Here is an 18,527-nt window from a genome sequence, read left to right as displayed (position 1 = left end):
TATGCTTTCCAGGCTTGATGATCAAGGCACTGGACCAGTAAATATGATTTGGCCAAGCCCACAACCTCCCCTGTGCCTTAACATTCATTAGAGGAGCTGGGATTTTTTTTTTTAATTGATGGCACTAAAGATATAGAGAGATGTTTTCTGTGAGAGAGAAGCAAAGAAACAGGATTTCCAAATAAATTTTTAAAAATCAGAGATTTATGGAGGAGTGGCTTTCCTCTTTACTCAGCTTGGGGGAGCAAAACTCACCAAGCCTTTTATTTGTGATAAACACAGTGACTGCTGAAGGGGATGCTGAAAGTTTGTCTAATGCCTCTTCTTGCCAAGGAATGGCATCACTTCTACAAATTCCCAAGCATATTTCACTCAGAATGTACTTAGTGACCTCTAATGATAAAGATTTCTCAAAGCCAACCAGACAACATTGAAGTTAGGATTTAGCTTCTAGAATCTGCTTTCTGGCACTCTTAGATTTCATCTGATGTCATCCAGTCCTTCATTCTCCCATCAAATAGTGAATATGGTGGCTTGAAATCTGATAATTTTATATATATATATATATATATATTCTGCTTAAACTTATTTTACTGTCATGTACTTGGTGTCATTTCATGGCATTGTATCATTAATCAAAGAGCACAAGTGTACCATGGGGAGGGGTCAAGAAGAGGTTTAACCCAGCAGAATGAAAAAAAATCCAAACAACCAAAGTGCAATAATATCAATTATTTTAATCAGGCTATTTAATATCCAACCTGAAGAAGAAAGCTTTGGCATTTTGCTATTCAGTATCAATTGATGTTTTCCCCTTGCTCCCTCCCACCTGCAGCTAATTCAACAAAATCCATTTTCCTAATAGTTTACTGGGTCTTTCCCAGTAGTTTATTGAGTTTTCACAGTGCAGTTAAATTATGTTTTGAGTCATTTGCCCAGCAGAAGACACAAATGCATAAATTATTGGCACCACCTATTGGTGAGAAAGTCAAATGCTATAGGATTTGGAGGCTGGTTTAAATATTTTGAGTAAATATGGGAAGAGAGAGAATGGGATTTTGCTGCACACTACTTTTTCTCAAATCCCCATGAGCTGTTTGAGGTATTGGCCCTAAGCTGTCTATTTACTGAGAGGAATTTTTTGCTCTTGATGCAAGAAACTGCTCATTTGGGCAAGAGCATTGGATTTTGGCTTGGGATGGACTTAATGAAATGTGGAAGGAATAGAATTATAGAATCATGGCTGGAAAAGGCCTTCAAGATCATCAAGTCCAACCATCAGTCCTACACCACCATAATCACTCAATCATCTCCCAAAGCACCACAGACTCGAGCACAGATCCTGTGAGGAAGGGCTGAGGGAGCTGGGGGTGTTGAGGCTGGAGAAGAGGAGGCTCAGGAGAGACCTCATCACTCTCTCCAACTCCCTGAAAGGAGGTTGGAGCCAGGGGGGGTTGGGCTCTTTTCCCAGGCAACTCTCAGCAAGACAAGAGGGCACAAGAGGTCTCAAGTTGTGCCAGGGGAGGTTTAGGTTGGACATTAGAAAGAATTTCTTTCTGGAGAGGGTGCTCAGCCATTGGAATGGGCTGCCCAGGGAAGGGGTGGATTCTCCATCCCTGGAGATATTTCAAAAGAGCCTGGATGTGGCACTCAGTGCCATGGGCTGGGAACTGCAGTGGGAGTGGAGCAAGGGTTGGACTTGATGAGCTCTGAGGTCCCTTCCAACCCAGCCAATTCTAGGATTCTATGATCAACCTATTTTTTTTTTTAATATCCCCATGATGGTGACTCCACCACCTCCCTGGGCAACCTCTTCCAATGCTTCACCACTGTTTTGATGAAGAAATCTTTCCTGATTTTCCTGAACCTCCCCTGACCCAACGTGAACCCATTCCCTGTTGTCCTACCAGAGATCTGCTGGATGCTTTGATGCTATCATGACTTTTGAAGTTCCCTTGAGTTTTGATTTTTTGTCTTGGTCAAGAGTCATCCCTTTTTGTTATCTTGCCCAGCAGGATGGGTTCCTGGGCTTCTGTTCTCAGAAAAAAAGTGGGAATAAGTGAAGACAGCTGATAGACACAGAAAAACTCAGAGATCATCTGTCTCCAGGTGTATCCAGACACCACCATGACCTGACTTCTACAGTATGAGTACTTACACTCTGTGGAGCAGGTTTAACTATGTTGTGTAGCAAAGAGCTAAGCTTATAATAAATAAATTTATTTTTCAAGGGAAGATTGATCTACATGTTGTGAGAGGTAAAGTGATTGTGATCAATTTTAGCAGAACAAGCACGTGCACGAGGCAGTGCTAATGGCAGAGCAGTTTTCATTCCCTGGGTGATTGTATTTACCTGAGAGAAAGATGAATAAAGATGTCCTATCAAATCTGAGCTCCTGCCTTAGATAAGTGAGAGGGCAACTTCAGGTTTTGGAAGATGAGCTTTGACTTGGAAAATACATCTGTATCTGTGGGCTTGTGCTGCAAAACACAACCAAATTGTTGATTTGTAATGAGTGTTTGTTGCTCCTTAGAGAAGATGAAGATAAAATATAAAAACTCAGAGTCTGAATTTAGAAAGTGCCAACTTTTATTATTATTTTTATTCTTTAGCTTTTGTAAGCCAGCCAGTGAACTATAAATCACCACTACTGTGTGAAACCTGTTTAAATGAGCCAAGAAAAAGAATGCAGGAATCTAACAATTCCTCAGCCCAACAACTAGTAGGATACCAAGCTCTTTCCCTAACAGTTCACAGGAACTTGGGGCACCCAGAACATGCAGCAAGGTACTAAACATGTATTGACCAGGGAATGATCAGCATGGGGTTTAAGTTCTGGAAAAAAAAAAACAGAAAAAAGGAAAGAGAAAAGAGGAAAAAGAAAAAAGAAGAGGAGAAGAGAGAAGGGAAGAGAAAGAGAGAGAGAGAGAGAGAGAGAAAGAGAAAGAGAAGAGGAGAGGAGAGGAAGAGAAAGGGAAGAGAGAGGGAAGGGAAGGAAAAAAAGACTGTATGGTCTGGAATGTGAAGGTGGAAGGGGTGATGGTTCATCCACCATCTGATGTCCTCTATGGGGACAGAATGGGTTCGTAATGCAGCAAGCAGGAATTTTTGGGGAACAGGTCTCATCTGTTCTGGACAGAAAGGATCCATCTGAATTGATACTGAGTGTGGGCAGCCAGTTCTGAATATTTCTGGTCAGATGGTGGCAGATGAGTTGTATGGATGGCCTTTCCCAGGAGTCTGCAGCTGTTTAAATAACCCCCCTGTGGGAGGCACAGCACCACAGTTCTGTTTGATGAAACCTCAGCAGGGAGAGGGAAAGCCATGGGGACAAGGAGTCCTTCCCACTTCCTGGCTTCCCTAGATTGCTTTAATTGGTAAAACTATGCTTCTGTCACTGTCAACTAAATATGAAAAAAAAACCCCCAACCCTGAGCCTAAGAATTCATTTGCCCTGATGCTCAACAAAACTCAGCAAAAAAAGCTTTGTCCACAGGGAGTCAAAGCACCAGCAGCAAGAGGAATCCCTTGGAAAGGGACAGGCTTGTCACACCTCTCAAAGGGGGACATAGTAAACAATCTCTATGGCTTCCTGTCAACCTTTTTTTTTCTTTTTTTTCTTTTTTTTCCCCATTGATTTTTGTTTTTTTCCATCTGAATAAGTATCTGCATCCTGAGTGCTTGGGGTGAGAGAAAAGTAGAGCTGCTTCTGTGTGTGTGTGTGCACACATGTATGAAAGTAAGGGCCATGATGCTAATAATGTGCTTTTTTTACTGCTTTCCCAATGAATTCAGTTATAAGAAGCATGAAGGCACTATGAGAAGTGGTGCTTAGCAGCTCTCACACTTTCAAGCACATTTTATTTTCTGAAGGAAATTGATAAATTTTTTACAGGAACAAATAATTCTGATTTGTGACTAAACTTTAACAAGTGCTATTAAGCAGGCCTCATTAATATAAATCTTTTTAAGCAAGCCTGTTTTATTTGTTCTAGGGATGGGCATGATACACTTTACAATTTCAAGAACAGACAGAACTAGGATTTGAAGATAAACTGTACTCTCCTTAAAGTCAGCTAACAGTCCCCTAGACACTGTTTCTTACAGCCAGTATTAATCCCACCATAGATATGAGACAAAAATCATCTTTAGGTGCTCAGAAGAGACATGAATCCTGAATACAATCCTGTTATTGCCTACAGTTGTTCTAGAAATGTAATTTAAGTTTACTCTCCAGCATCTCTGCATTATGCTGCTCTGTATAAAATCAGTGAAGAAATTTAGATCTCTTTGCCTTTCAATTTACTGTTGAATGATAATTATTGTTCTCCTGCACCTAATTCCAAAGCATCTGATTTTCCTATGGAAAGAGCCTTTGGCAGAATCTACTCAGGTCCCATTCCTTGAGCTTCACCACAGCTTGGGCAGGTCCTCACCCTTCAAGCATGAGGTTAAAGGGTTTCCTTCACTTCAGTTTTCATAGAATCATAGAAGAGTTTGGGCTGAAAGGGACCTGTAAAGGTCACCCAGTCCAACCCTCCTGCAGTAAGGTCCTGGACCCTTCACTTCTCTAGGCTCTTCCACAGTGTCTATCCATGCCTCTCCCCAAGATATAAGAGAGAGGATTTATTTTTCCAGTTTCTTTATGTGGTTCTGAGACCCTTTCCCATTCTCCCAAAGGCCTCTGCACAGGACAGTAAGCACAGCAGAGCTGCATCCCAGATTTCCATGCCACACATCTCATGTAGAAGTTTCCAAAATCCCTGTACCCTGTAATTAAAAAAAGTTATTAATATCTTTTAAAGCCTGTCTTTAAAGATCTTGCTACTCACTGAATATGAGCAGAGAAGCACATGGGTGGCAAATATTTTATACCTTAATAAAACTTCCCAGATGTTGGGCTGTTTTGGGGTTTTTTTTCCCAACAAGAAGAGCTGCAGAAATCAAGCACTATCCATAGGTTTTATTTCACTCCTGTATCTTGATTTGCTTAAAATCTGTAGGTACCTTGAAGATGAGCTCATTGAAAGCAAGATTTGAGCACAAGTTGCTTTGGTCAATGTTGCTCTGATAAACTTGATTGATGAGTATCTAATTTCATTAATGTGATAAAGGAGGAACAGAATGGGCTTTTATGTAAGGGGAAAATGGTTTATTTGAAAGCCTTTAGAATGCAACTTCATGTCACCAAGGTATGGGAGGTGTCATCCCAACATCTCTGTGTCTCCCACTCTATAAGTGAACAGAGTATAAGGAGTTCCCATGATCAGAAACCCAAGTTTCATTGCATAAGGATTTACTTTGGAAAGAAACTTGTTCCTGCAGCTTGTGTCTGTGTGATCTCTTCCAGTTTCTCTGTGCAACTTGGCTTTATTCCAGCACATGTTGCTGGATTGAAAAACCAAGAGCAAGACATTTCCTGCCCCTTTATCCCATCACTCTGGTTGGGTGGAGGCAGAGTTGGTGTGTGATCTCCAAGCTGGCTCCAACATTTACCTTTCCAACATGGAACAGCCAGTATCTTAGGGCTTTCCAACCTGTTTGCAGAGCATAGGAAGGATACCACGTAATCATAATCAATCCTGAAAAAGTTACTAGATAAAAAAGCATAAATAGCCCTTGGAACAGGAACTGGAAACTGGCCTCTACGTTTCAGGTGAGGACCCTATTGCTTTGGCTTCCTGTTCCCCCTCTTTGATCCAGAAGAGATTTAAAGCTGGATCTGCTGGATAAAGGCTTGGTTTCAGCATAATCAGGCAAAGAATTCTCTCTCCTGTCTCCCCAGCACGTAGGCTGCCTGCTGACAAAGCCATTAGTGGAGCCCCATGGGAGAGTTTGAACCTCCAGAGATGACAGGGGCTGGAAGGCTTTCTGCTTTCCAGAATAGCCTTGCAAAAAGGAAGCAATCATCTCCTCTTTCTGCAGCACCCAAGGAGAGCAGAAAGAGCCCATTTCCTTTTTAGAAGCAAAAATGTACACCTTACTGCTAGAAGAATTGGGCTGGTTATTCAGTTTTTATTGTGGTAAAAGCCACACACAAAAATTTCTGGAAAAGGCAGAGTTTGTAACACTTTGGAGGTTATTCTGCTGTCTGAATCTCTCTTTTGAAGCCACCTCTTCTTCTGAACTTATTGGGGCTCTGAGGCTGAAGGGACCAGCTCAGAGGTCAAGAAACTCCAAGTCAGAGGTTGTGGCTTGTGTTCATCTCACTTATTGATCTTTTAAAGTAGTTCTTCTGTGAAAAACTGTCAACTAACCCCAGGTCTGTGTACAAAGATGCTCTCCCAAGGTGTGGATGGTTGTATCATAAGTTAGGTGAGGTGTTGCTACTGTCCAGAAATTTCCCTTTATCTCCACCTCAGCCTCTTAAATGCAGAATTAGATCCAGTATTTAAGTCATGAAGTTTTACTTAGGTGGGATAAATCCTACTGAGAGCATTTAATTTCTGCTGGGCTTAACCTTAGTTTTTTGAGTGAGTTTTTGACTGAGCTCACTCAGATTTTTGTGTCTTTTCTCTATTTAGGTGGCAATTTTCCCATGGCAGAGTTGCCTTTTTCTAAGTGTGTGTCAAACCTGCTGGCACTGCCACCTCTGAACCTCAGAAATGTGACAGGCTGGGGGTGAGAATTTGTCACTGAAAACCTGTTACATTTTTAAAGAAAGACATCATGATCTTAGCTTCTCTGTAGCCTTCAGTTTCTCTCAAGACCAATACACCCACAGCCTTTTGCAAAAGGCATTTTAATAACACAATTTATATGTTATCCACTGCACAATGATTGGGGCTGTTCCTAAGTCTCCTCCTTCTCCATTTTGCTTTTCAATTTAAATTCTTGTACTGACCAAGAACCACAAAATTCTGGTGGGTGAATTTTAAATATTAATTTCCAGTCGATTTGGTTCTGGGTTTTTTTTTTTTTTGGTTGTTCTTTTTTGGTTGGTTTTGGGGGTTTTTTGTATTATTTTTGTTGGTTGGTTTTGTGGCATTTCATTTTATTTTTTTTAACAAAACACAGCACATATTTTACTATGGAAAAGTTCACACAGGAAATAGAGAAAAACATTTCCTTCCCACTTCAGTGCAGGAGCTACACAGCATGTTCCAACTCCAAGAACATGCAAACAATGTTCAGTCTTCAGGCAAGGTCAGCAAAGCAGATGTGACTTGGAGTTTACCCCTTGGATAGCGTGAGAACAATCCCAGATAATGGGAAGACCTTCTGGGGAAGCCATGGAGCTCGTGAGCATCCTGGCTAAACGTGCCCTGGGAGTCACTCTGTGCCATTTCCACATTGCTCAAAGCTCTTGGGGCTGCTGGAAGAGCAGTGATTGAAAACAAGAATCACTTTGAGATGTTTCTTTAAAGTTTGGGAGGGGAGGGGGGACGAAAACATCAAAACTCCAGGGTTACCCTTGCAGTCCTCCATCTCTTGTTGGGCTTGGGTCACTTTGATGGTTGCTTTGCTCTCCATGGACTATGTGAATTGCTAAAGAGGTGTGAAGTTCATCCTAGGATGAGACACATCCAAGTCAGCTCCTGAATTTTCAGTAACTCTTGGTCCTTCCCTTGGTAGTTGTGAGTGAAGACCTCGAGCATAAAAACTAAGTGTACACATGGCTTCTGTGTCTAAGTGTTTCCAGGTTCAACATAGATTTTGTTGAATATTTTCCTTTTCTTCTGCTTGGTTGTAGGGAATTAAAATCTATTTTGTGCACATGCCTCATCAACAGTAACTATTGAAGTGGGGCAGGGTATTTTTAGGAAGGCCGAATGGTTAATTTTAGACTTCTCTGTCTAAAAATTTCTGTCTAAAATTTCTGTCTAATTTCTGTCTAAAAATTTCAGCAGAAATTTCTGCTCTGTATTTAAAAGAGGAGCTGAAAACATGAATTAAGGTTAGAGCCAAAAAAGCAGGGCATTTTCCTGAGTCTTCTCATGGACATTTCAAGAAGTGAGACCTGTCCAAATAAATATGCACTTCACTGACAGCTGAATATTATTCATTTGCAGCTCAGCACTGTTTTATCATAATAAAACCATTAAGGAGATGGTATTCCCTTTCAAAGATTTTGGAGGGGGAAGAGCAATGAGATTGGCAGGGGATGGAGGTGACAAAGTCAACCTTTGTACCACTGATCAAGGCTGGAAAATAAATTTCAAACCCTTTCTGTCACGTGGGTTCTGGGATTTGTTGGCTCTGGGTCTCCCCAGGACACAGATGTGAATCAAGCTCTAGATTACTGCTCATTTGCTCTGCTGTAAAGGGTAATGAGTTGGAAGCTGGAATTAGCAGAACTCTGATGTGATCCTATAAAGCTGGGGGGATTTTTCTAAGCATACTTAATCAGCAGCACAAATATCCACTAAATGCCCTTACATTCTGCCTCATGCAGAAATTTCTGAACTGGTGGTCTGTGATTTCCTGAAAAAAGAGTAATTAATCAGAACTAAAGAATCACTGGCTACTGCTTGAGGTTTGCATTTTATTAGCAGCCAGCACAAAAGGCTTAACATTAGCTTTATTCTGCAGCTGGGGAAATAAATAGATTTAAATTCATTTACACCTCAGTGAAATGCATGTGTTTGAAAATCAGCAAAGAAGCTGAATGAGTAGTGACCCTCTAACCAGGATATATGTCATTTTACCTTAGTCCAGGTTCTGTAGAACAGATATCCACCTTATAAGAAAATAATAATGGATAAAATTATGACAAATAATCTTGCTGATAACACACCCCAACTTCTGCTGTGCTTATATTCCAGCATTAGCTGACATTCCTAAAATGAGATGCTGAAGCAAACTTGCCAGCAGTCAACTATTCTGTAAAAAAAATAGGCAATTTAAACCTTCCAGGACTGCAGAGCTTTCAATTAATTTTCACTGTTTACTGATAAAAATTTTAACAGAGGGACTGGTGCTCAGTTGCCTCACTCCAGAGTGTGCTCAGCAGTGAAAATTCCCAGTGTGAAGTTCCCTGGGCCCCTGGCTACAGTGACTGAAATTCTGCTGAACATCTCTAAAAATGTTGAGGTCAAAGATCTGCTCTGCAATTAACTCACAGTCTTTCAGGTGTTGTCCTGACAATAATTTTTTTAAAAAGGAAAAAAATCTTTAGTTCACCTCCATTGCATGCTAAAAGAGAGACCAAGAAAAAAAAAGTCATCCAGAATTCTTAGCTTTTGGGGTTTATTTATGTTTTGCACACCAGGATGAGTTTTCTTTTGCATTCACCAGTAAAGAGTGAGATTCTGATTTCAAGTGTGCCAAATCCTTCAAAGTTGACCTTAAAAAATGCATCTTTTCCATTCCAGAGAAATCACAAGAGTAAATCTGCAAAACACACAACGCTGGAATCATCTTGAAATAGGTCAGGTAAGTTCAGATTTAATTTTTCCCAGTATGAACTTGACCTAAAAAGCAATACCACAGCAACTGTTCCTCCTCCTGCTTGTCTGCTATTTTGGAGAATATGGGGGGGTTGGATTTTGATATTAAGCCATTTTTTTGTGTAGCAGTGGTAAGTGTGATTTTAGGGATGCTTTTTTCTGTGGGTTGTCAGATTTCTCTTTGCCATGAGCAAAACGTGGCTGTACCAGCAGCTCTGCAACATTCTCCTTAATGGTCTTAAGCTGATTGGAGCTGAAATTATTGGTGAAAGATGATTTCTCTGCAAAGAAGTTGTGGTTGAGAAGATGAGACCATTGTACCAGTGGATAGAGAAGTAGGGAATGTTTGAAAGTAGAAATCTGTGGTGGTGCAGGATAAGGCAGGGGACATCTTGAGTGATCTCAGTGGTTAAATGTTCAACTTATGAACCCTGCCAATATTTTGCAGTGTTTCAAATGCATGAGGTATTTTTAGACAGAGAAGTCTAAAATTAACCATTCGGCCTTCCTAAAAATACCCTGCCCCACTTCAATAGTTACTGTTGATGAGGCATGTGCACAAAATAGATTTTAATTCCCTACAACCAAGCAGAAGAAAAGGAAAATGTTTCTCCATCTAAACAGAGGGAGGGAAGTATTTGCTTGAAGGAACAAGTCTCACATCTAAACCCTGACATCTGTAAGCAGCCCTGCTTGGTGAATCATCAAGTTTAGGAGGAAAGGAGAAATAACCCTGAAGACCTCTGTGCTTGAGATTTCAGGTAGAAGATACATCTTTTCTGATGAAGACAGTTCCTCAAAATCAGACATGAAAGGGGAGATACATCATAGGTTTTGTAAAGTGTTTGCAACAGTGTTTTGTGATAAAATCTGTGGTTTTTTCTAAGGTATCAGAGGTAAAATCCTGTCTCCATAGCAGACAATTTCTAAAGGATTTCTTAGACCTTCAGAATTTCATCCATCATCCTGTCCTTTCTGCTTGGTCTCCAAACTTTAAATAGAGGGTACTGTTTAATAAGAAACAACAACAACAAAGAAACATCTTCCTCAAAAAACCAAGCACAGATAAGAAACATTTTTCAGATGCTCAGCTGGGTTACACCCATGTAAGTCCTTCACTGCTGGTAGAACTATGGTTATTTTTCTTTTAATTGGGGCTTTCACCAACCTCAGGCAGTGGGATTACTGTTGGTGACACTTGGGTTGAAAAAGCCCCAAGGGCTTGGGAAGGCAGGTCAAAACCCTCCAATTTTTGGGCACCTTCCTAATTCCAAATCACATTGCAAATCACCCCAGCTCGTCTTGAAAACCAAACCTTGCAGGACACTGAGACTACCCTGAGCCCAGCTAAACTCTTTGCATTGGTTTCAAAAATCCCATAGCTTTTTCTGTGTGAAATCAGCTATAAAACTCTCACATATTCCTTGGAGATACAATTCCAGCTGATTTTTGGAAGCTTCAATTATTGCACTGGGAAGTTGTCATCGTGCTGAACAGAATAATAATCACAGTTGGTTTTGTTCAAGATCCATCCCCTTAGCCAAGATTCCAGAACAATTTAAAAGCAGGCTTCATTTTTCTTGATGGAAAATTTCTTCTTGAATACCCAGAATCAGCTTTCCCTCCTATTTTCCCCTTGGTAACCACTTGCTGCTCTCTTACAGCATTAGGACAATCAGGGATATGCAAATGTGGCCCAGTAAACTCTTTGCTCTTTTTAGAAAAAAATACCATTTTAAGAGCCAGATGGAACAGTGCTTACTGTGTAGGTTTTTTTGGGGGGGACCAGCTCAACATCTCCAAATCACTTCACATTTTCAAAGCCCCATTGCCATGGGGACAAAAACTTCCTGAATAAATCACTTTTCGATGACGTTCTTTAACCCACTTGGGTTCTGGAGAGTTCCAGGGAGCCCAGGTACAGAACTGTTTCTTACAGTCTGGTGGAAAATACTTTAAATGGAAATAAAACTGACTTTTAAATCTCCATCTCAGGGATGTCTTCTGGGACTATCACTTGTTTGTGCACGCAGCATCCTCTGCTTTGGCTGATGAGTGAGTCAGCCTGGCTGCCACCTTATCTGCACAGCACCATGCAAGCTGATGGTCACATCAGAAAGTCATTTGACTGCTCCTGGCTGCCCAGGCTAAAATCTGAAGCAGAAAATTGAGATTTTTTTACTTTTTGTGTGTTCTATTTATAAAGTGCTCAATTACACTTTTTTTTTTATTATTGTTATTATTTTTTTCTCTTTTTTTTTATTGCTAATTTTGACTTGCAGTTAAAAACTGGCAGGAAAGAAACCTCTTTTTCTTTGTTCTTGCTTGCCTTTGAACTGGATCTCTAATCTATTATGGTAATCAGTGTTTTCTGTCTCAGAAAGTAAAAGCTGTCATTACCTATTTGAAAGGCAACTCCAACTTGGTTTCATACTCTCATCCATCAAGCAAAATCAAAGCCAGGTCCTACATGCACTCGAGGTCAGGCACAAATGAGAAAAGCACTCCTAACATCAGACAAGACCCAAGCTCATATCTTTCTACTTCACACTTGATCACCCTTGGAGAGCCCAGAGAAATGTCAGTCTTCTTCTGCAATCCCCTCTGTTTTAAAAACCTGCATCTTTATTCACTCCAACACCCCCATCTCAGGTAATGTCAGTAGGAAATAAAATGCCTGCAGTTTCCCTTTGAGAATACCTTTTAGGGGGAAAAAAAAATCCCTTATGCTTTAAAAAAAAAACAAAACAGCTGATGGAGAATCATGGATTCTCTAGGGAAGTTTTTCCCATGGTCAATGTCTCTTCCTATTTACATCTCTTTGGTTTCTGTTCTGAATTTCTCCAGCAGTTGGCTCTAGCCTGACCTCCACCTATCCCAGTGCCCCTTTCTCCTAAATTAAAGAGCTGTATTCCCTCAGGAAGGGTATTTCTGTAGAGATGTTTGCAGAAAGGAGAACAACTCAACTCTTAAATCTCAGTGGTGAAGCTGATGAGAGAACACTTTAAAATCTCTTGATTGAACTTGAAATTTAAAGACCACTTGTTGCTGCTGCTTAAAAAAAAAAAAAGTCCTTACAGGTTTTTTTCAGTATTCTCACTGAAATATACATATCAGGCTTGATTGTAATTGTCCAATTAAGGCTTCATTCAGGATGATATAACCCCACTGATAATCATCTCTTAATATGCCAAAGCATTGGCCATGTGTGCAGCAGCTTCATGCTGCTCAATGGCTCTTCCACCATGGCCTTGCTGTCACCCTCAGCAGCTGTTATTGACCCCTTTAGTGCTGAACTTTTACATCTCCAGAAGGAAATGATTCCCAAGACCAGGCAGATGCAGGAAAATGCTGATGGATTGGTCCCTCATGGACTGGAAAATGCTGTTTCCCACAGAGGAGGGATAGAAGTGCAGAAAGCATCAGCTCTCCTTGGGAACGAGTGGAAGATAAACTGGGAGAAGGTGCAAGCTTGATCCTACTCCTTCTGAACTCCAGTTAGATGGAAGGGTTCACTGACATCAAGTTTGTTGATGTTCCTGTTCTTGTCTTTCCCTGTTTAATTATGGGAGATTTCCTGCCTTGAAGCTGCCTGCAGAGGTGACCTGGCCTGGCCAAAAAACCATCCCACCTGTATGGGAACACCACATCCATCAGCCTCTTGGTGGTTGTTCATCTCACTTCAGCTGCCTAAAATGTGAAATGCTTTGATTTTAATCAGCAGAGGAATTGCTCTTCCTTCCCTGTGCTCTGGGTGCCATACAATGAGATGATGGGGATTTGGGCTCAGAATAAATCATCCACTTTCCCTTTACCATTGCCATCACACTAGTTTTGTAGGGCCCCCTTTATTTTCAGTCTTAACTCCCCAACTGCTTTAATCCAAGGGAGAGAAGCCTAAAAGTTGAATGCATAGTGAACCATTCCCATTTTCCCTTCTGGACAGCCCAGTTCAGTCTGGAAATGCTTCTGGATCAGTATTCTAAGTTAGGAGCCTGGTACAGTAAAAACTTGTCTCTCACTTCCCTATTACATTGTCTGTCTAGACAGGATCTATTTATACTTGGCTCTAGCATGTAATTTAGACAAATAAGATCATTTTGGTAGAAGTCATCTCAAAAATGGCACAGCTGTTGCTTTCCCTGATCTTTAAACCTGAGCCATCTTCCTACAAACCTAGTGAGGTGGCTGCTAATGAGGAATTTCCACCAACAGGAGAGGGTTTAAAGTCACACAGCCCCTCCACTGCATGCAAGATGGCAAAGAAAATCTGCTTTCAGTGTAATTAATCTGTGGAGGATGTCAGAAACACCCCCCCTTTTTTTCTCCTGAGCATCCTTCTCTGATCAGTGCTACCTGCTTCTAAAGCAGATAAAAATCCTACCATGGCTCTCACCTACTTGTAATGCCCTGTATCACAGGATGAATTTATTTTCACACCCATGTGATGGATTAGCAAAAGCCCAGCTAATATTATTTATTCCTCTGAATTCTGCTAATATTCTTTGTCCTGAGCAAAGAGCAATGCTTTTTAAAGGGGGAGCTGCTGAGGCTGTTTTCTTCTTTATTATCTGGCACTAGCAAAACCTCTTAACCCTTTTGTGTCAACCTCTTCAAAATGCTGATTGGCCCTAAAGGACCTGGGAAGATCAAATGCTCAACTGATCCCTGTGCCACAGGGTGGTTTTTTCTAAGTTTTATGGTGTATTTGTGCACAGAAATTAGGGACACATGGTGACAGTACTCAATCTGAGCTGCTGACTTGGATCAGTCTGTTTGATCCAAAAGCTGTTCCCATTTAATTGCTCAGAAAAATCTTTGCACAGGGTGCCAGCCCACTCCAAGCTTTCTGTGATGCCAGGAACTGTGGCAGAAGTCATCTGGAGGGGGCTGGAAAACATCTCTTCATCCCTCCATCCTCACCTGAAGTAGGGGCTGTAGCAATGTGCAGGTTATAACATCATAAAATGTCAGGTTGGAAGGGACCTCAAGGATCATCAGCTCTAACCCTTCTCATATTATTGTTTCTATGAGATGTCTCAGCACCTCATTTTGCTGAGACTGAAAATTCCAAAGTGTGGGAATCCAACAATCCCCCTGGGACACCAATGAGTCAAGTAAAAAATTTTCCTCTTGTGTTCCACCAAAATCTCTCCAGGAGCAATGAACTTGCAAAAGAACATAACTTACTATGGAATTTTATTATTTTTAGGCTCTTTTGCCAATAAATCTTTCTCTCATGGCTCTAATCACTACTCCTACTGCAAATACTTAATTAGAGAGACCATCTAACTAGATTTGAGGGACTTCTGCCCAAGTACTGAGGAGTTTGGAGGTAAGAAACCCATCACCAGCAAGGAAAGCTGCACAGCATGCAGAGCAGATGGTGTCATAGGACATTTGCTGAAGAGGTTTCCAGCTCTCCAAGAGAACAGTTACTGCAGCAAGGCAATTGTTTCCACCTTTAAAAAGCTTTTATTCTTTTCCATCTTTTTTTCTACTTAAATATTCCACCTGGTTCCCACATGCCACCTGCTCTTGTTAGCTGAAAAGCATCACTGCCTGGAGGCATTCAGTCATCCCACCTGGATACTGCTGGCAGGTTCCCAAAGTTGCATCTGAAAGGCAGGAGAAGGCTCTCCAAACCTCACTTGACCTCTTTAACCTGCTTCTGTATTTTTTATTTTAGTAGGCTTGGGACTTGATCTGTTTAGGATGGGTGTCCTAAGTACATTCCCAAGTCTGGCAAAGCTCAAGGAGAGTTCTGCTGCTGCACATCTCCTTTCTACCCTTGTAGCCCTTCCATTCATTCAGGGGCTTTTCTGCTGGTTTCATTTGGTCAGTGCCACCATGGAAAGCACAATCAATAGTAACATCATCTGAAGTGTGTCCCTGTGCAGCTTGTGCAACCTCGTGCAATAGTTTGGAGGCCTTCCAAGAGGACTTCCTCTGGGATCTGGCTCTGCAGCCCAGCAGCTTTCACTGCTCTGAAATGTTTCCTGATACACTGAGTGTTTGTCCCCAGGGGGAAACCCTCACCATTTCCTTTCCCATTGGTATCTGCCCCCTTCACACACTTTGGATGGATCCCTGCAGACATCCTCAGGCTTGGCCACTTGATGACAAGTTTGCAGTTTTGGGAATATGGGTCTTAAAGTTCATATTTAGGTCATTAAGCAAACAACATTTTGCTTAGTGCTGGTGCTGGGATGAAGGTTGCTGCTGATGGATGCAATCACAGGTGAATCCACCACCAAATTTCTATGTTTGAGGTGTGCATTTGTCTCCTCACAGAAACAGCAGAGTCTTGTTGCTATATTTTTTTCCTCTGATGCAACAGCAGAGAAGGGAATGAGCCTTTGGGTTATCAAAATCAGTTAGAGGTCATGATATAAACTTCTCCATCCTCACCCTGCAACTCCAGAGGTTATTTTTAACAATGAAGGGATGAAGTGTGGAAGCCTTTCTTAAAGGCTTATTTCTTTTTTTTTTTTTTTTTTTCCTCTAGGTTGTTTTTTCATATTCTTTTCATTTCAAATAGTCAAATAAAACCAGAAAAAAAATGAAGTCAAGAGAAAGGGATATAATGGAATCTAAGAAGTTTTCACTCATTATCTTAATTCCTTTGAAAAGATGGGGGAGTGAGGGGGGGGATAAGCATCCCTGAGACAATGTTAGCTCTTGAAGAAGAGTAAGATATCTCAAGATAGAAACAAAGCAGAACAAGTGTGAGAAAGACCTGTTGCTATGGTAGCAATGTGTATCAAACTGATGTCAAACATTCTGTGGAAAAGAGAAAAACCTCACCAAGTTGTAAGACATGATGAAGCAGGCAACAAAAGGAACCTGTCAGGGTTGTATTCATACTGTCTTTTATCTACTTTGCCTGGGTGGGATGCATATATCACACCCACACTTCCACCCCCAGCTGTCTTGCTGGGCTATCTTATCTCTACTCCATCAAGGGATGGTGGGGGTGGAAGGACAAGGAGGAAAGGAAGGAAAATGGCATTCAGATTTGGGAAGGAAAAAAAAAAAAAATAGCACTGCAGGTTTTTAGTACCAGTTGGACATGAGTCACATGGGCAAAATTGGGTTCTCACCTCAGTTATTTGCAGCCCTAATTTCAGTAGTACAATGCCAGACTTGTGCCAGTGGGACTGAGATCAGAATAAACCTAAAATTTGTTGTTTTGATCTCAGATTATTCTTTTTGTGTGCTCTGCAAGTGTGAGTGCACAGAGATGGCTCAGGCTGATGGAACAGGGCTGGGGGTGCTGTGTTCAAGAAAGTCAAAGAACCACAGGATGCTTGAGGTGGGAAAAAACCTCTGGAGCACATCCAGTCTGAGCCCCTGCTCCAGGAGTGTCACCCAGAACTGGTTGCCCAGGACCCTGACTGGATGGATTTTGAAGATGTCCAAGGAAGGGAACTCCACAACCTTTCTCTGTCACCTTCAAAGTCACAAAGTGTTCCCTGATGTTCAGAGGGACCCCCCTGTGCCTCAGTGCCCATCACCTCTTGTCCTATTACTGGGGACCACTGGAAAAGCCTCTACTGAAGCAGGATCTTGTTCTGCACAAATAGGAGTGGCTGGATGTTTGGTTTCTTTTTGATCTTTTATTCCATGTTGCAGTTGATCACACATTGCCAAAGACTGCAATCCCAGAGGGTAAAAGTGAGGCTATTTTGGATTTCTCTTCAGGAGCACATCAATTTTGTGCAATCAAATCTGTTTACAGGAAGCACCTGATTTCAGGCAATTGCCTCGGTTGTAAGCAGAGAAATTGTGAGAAAACAGGAGGAAAACTGTTACACATTCCATCTTTGACACTTCCACAAGAAACACTGATGTTTTCTCAGATGGAGGAAACTTTCATGACAAAACAGCTGCTGCTTGATGCACATATCCCCTCTTTAAAGGTTGAAATAAGGAGAATTAGAGCCATCTTTCCTCCTTTTTTGCAGCTAGCCTGTGATCTGCAAAGTCAATTTACATCTTTGAACTCTGTGCAGATGGTTGAGTCAGCAATCCCCTAGCAGACCCATTCAACACCCACGTCTGCCTGTGACCTTAATCTGAAATTAAACTTAAATTCACTGTACTATGTGATATTTTGTCCTTACGTCCTAGATTTAACTGGACTGGGCTTTTGTGATTTTCTTCTCTGGAGTTCCTATTTTCCTTTCCAGATGATCCTTGAGGTCCCTTCCATCCTGGTATTCCATGAATTTTTACTAAGCAGATATTGTGGCTCCTCTCCTTTCTTCTCCTCTGCACTTCCCTGATGGTTGTGGAGGTGGAGCTGTAGTGACCATGGGTGGGAAGAGCTATGGTTCCAGAAATGAAAGAGGGATGTGATGATTTTAATTAAACTCCAATAAGAAAACCCAGAATGACATGAAAATAAGCATTGCAAGGAGATGACATCCTAATACCTACAAAAATTTCCTTGGGGTATTCACTTTGACAAATTGATGTCTTTATCCACTCTGGTTACGTAAAAGGATCATCCACTGGACTAAAAATACTCTGTGCACAAAGAGCTGCAGAAAATAACAGGTTCTGGTGTCTCCCTTTGTTTACTCTGGGTCAAACTGGAAGTCTTCCATCTGTCTGGATGAATTCAAGTGCCAGTGACAAGCAGAGAATCCCCACTCTTGACCCCTCAGTGGTTTCGAGCTGCAGTCCACGGACATCTCCAATGGGTGTGGGAAAGATCCTTACCTATTGTCAGCCAACTGACATCCATAACACAGATGCCCCTCACTCCACTAATGAAATTCCACAGCTGTGCAGGCTGGAGAAGGTTGGAAATCCCAAAGCCCAGATGCTCAGCTGGTGCAAGCTGATAGTGCTCGTGCTAACGTCAGCAGACTTGGCTGCCTCCCCTTGGCTGCCTGGTGAAACATCTCCTCATCTGCCTTTGTAGAGTTCTTGGTACTCAGGGCTCAACACAACATCTTCAATCAAGAAGCCACATCTGCCAGGCAGACAAAGCTCCTGCTGCAGAGCTGCAGTGCATCCGAGGTCAGCATCACTCCAGAAGTGATGGAGAAATCAGGCAACCAAGTTGGCAGCACCAGGGAAGCCCAGAGCTCTGTGTCCATTTCAGTGCTCGTATATCCAAAGGGTTG

Source organism: Heliangelus exortis, chromosome 10 (assembly GCF_036169615.1).
Source record: "Heliangelus exortis chromosome 10, bHelExo1.hap1, whole genome shotgun sequence".
Lineage (NCBI taxonomy): Eukaryota > Metazoa > Chordata > Aves > Apodiformes > Trochilidae > Heliangelus > Heliangelus exortis.
This window is presented reverse-complemented; position numbering follows the sequence as displayed.